The sequence below is a fragment of the Penaeus vannamei genome, chromosome 26 (genome assembly GCF_042767895.1).
Source record: "Penaeus vannamei isolate JL-2024 chromosome 26, ASM4276789v1, whole genome shotgun sequence".
NCBI classification, from domain to species: Eukaryota; Metazoa; Arthropoda; class Malacostraca; order Decapoda; family Penaeidae; genus Penaeus; species Penaeus vannamei.
In genome coordinates, this window is record NC_091574.1 from 21,613,804 (window position 1) to 21,616,303 (window position 2,500).

Genomic DNA, 2,500 nt, shown 5'->3' on the forward strand with positions numbered 1-2,500 from the left:
ATATATGTATATATATATATATATATATATATATATATATATATATCTGAGTGTGTGTGTGTGTGTGTGTGTGTGTGTGTGTGTGTGTGTGTGTGTGTGTGTGTGTGTGTGTGTGTGTGTGAGTGTGTGTGTGTGTGTGTGAGTGTGTGTGTGTGTGTGTGCGTGTGTGTGTGTGTGTGTGTGTGTGTGTGTGTGTGTGTGGGTGGCTGGGTGGGTGTGGGTGTGGGTGTGGAGGGAGAGAGAGAGCAGGACAGCCATATGCTGATAATGATAATAATGAAAATAGTGATGATAATGATAATAATAATAATAATAATAATAATAATAAAAATAATAATAATAATAATAATAATAATAATAATAATAATAATAATAATAATGATAATAATAATATTAATGATACCAATACTGATAATGATAATAATATCAACAATAATAGCAATGATAATGATAATAATAACGATAATAATAATAATAATAATAATAATAATAATGATAATAATGATAATACTAAAAACAATAATAAAGATAATGAAAATGAAGATGATGATGACTAATAATGACAATGTTGATCTTGAAGAATAATGATAGCAGTAAGAATGACGGTTAAATAATTCTAAAAAATGATTATTCATATAATAATAGTTGTGATGAAGATATCAATAGTGATAGTGATAATGATAATAATTATAGCAATAATAATTATATTGATTATAATGAAAATAAAATTGTAATGATAGTTATAACAATGGTAATAATGATAATAATGATAACAATGTTGATAATAATAATTATCGTAATCATTATTAGATTAATCATAAAAATGAGAATAACAATAATGGTAATGATAATAATAATGAAAGCAGTGAAAATGATTATGAAAATGATACCGTTAGAAATTCATAATGGTAATGATGATAATAAACAGACCTAATAACAATAACAACAAAAATAATAATGATAATAATAATAATAATGATGATGATAATTATAATAATAATGATAATAATAATAATAATAATAATAATTATTATTATTATTATTATTATAACAATAATAATAATAACAATGTGATAATGATAATTGTTATATAAATAATAACAATAATGATAATGGTTATGATGATGACAATAATGTCAATGAATATGATAGTCTATAACTGATGACAATGGCAATAATGATGATAATAATAATACCATTAATGATATTAATAATAATAACAAAAATTGATAATAATAATAACAATGATGATAATAATAAAAATAGTAATAATGACAATGATGATAATGATAATGAAGATAAGAGTAATGATAATAATGATATCAATAATGAGAGAAATAATGAAAATTATAGTAGTAGTAATATAATAATAACAATGATAATGATAATAATATTGATAATGATAATAGTAATAATAGTAATGATGATAATAATAATGATGATGATAATGATAATAATAATAATAATAATAATAATAATAATAATAATAATAATAATAATAATGTTGGTGATGATAATAATAGTAACAATAATGATAAAACAATGATAATAATAAAATGATAAAAATAATGACGATGATGAAGATCATGGCAGCATCAATGATAATAATATTGATAATAATAATAGTAATGATAATAATAATAATAATAATAATAATAATAATAATAATAATAATAATAATAGTAATGATAATAACAATACTACAAATAATATGATATGGTAATGATAGTGACATATAATAATAGTGATAACAAAATGATCATCATAATAACGAAAATGATAACAAAAATAACGATGTGATAATCATAACAGCAACAACAAATAATAACGATATTTATAAAGCGTCTATTACCATTTACAAAAGGAGTCAAATTAATTATATTACATGCTTCATTATGTCCGCAAAGAGAGAGACACCAGCGTAAAATATTTTCTTACAAAAAAGCTGCACTTTCTTTTCTACTTTCTTTCCCGCTTTTCAATCCAGGCACTTCTTCGGCCGCTTAAGCAAGACTACACGTTCTATTCATTTATTTTATATAAAACGGGGGGGAAAAATTGCCATCAGATGAGAGAAAAAAGAAAAACAACTTAACGCATACACAGATCTGTCCGGGAACCCAGTCCTTGTGAAATGTAATCCGAAAGCAAGGAACCACTGAAAGGGCCACTGGGAGAGGTACTGGCGGGGTCGCACTGAGCACCGGGGAAGGCCTAGAACTAAGTGAAGGGTCTCTGGCTCCGTGGCCCGTAAAGTGGTAGCCACACCTGCAAAATCGTTTTCTATTTACGGGCGGCGGGGTGAGGACACACACACACACACACACACCTAAATGTGTATATATGTGTGTGTGTACATCCATACATAGAAACGCTTTGCGTTTTTATTATCATTATTAGACAATTAACAAAACCAACTCCCAGCTGTGCGATTGTTCAGGAAGCGTTGAGGTTCTCATATAAATCAATGTATCTAAATAGACCCGATGACGCCTCTGCA

The 2,500-nt window shown here is 26.1% G+C and overlaps 1 protein-coding gene across 3 annotated transcripts in view; it reads right to left on the bottom strand.

The window, feature by feature from the left end:
- The window catches only part of LOC113830585 (uncharacterized), a 10,902-nt gene that overhangs the window by 7,264 nt on the left and 1,138 nt on the right, over positions 1–2,500 (bottom strand). The window contains exon 1 of one of the 3 annotated variants that reach the window (XM_070139673.1): positions 2,103–2,210. The exons of the other annotated variants lie outside the window; for them this stretch is intronic. The gene's annotated coding sequence lies outside the window, so the exon portion shown is untranslated. Of the gene's footprint in view, positions 1–2,102; positions 2,211–2,500 lie in introns of those variants that run through there. 3 annotated transcript variants of the gene reach the window in all.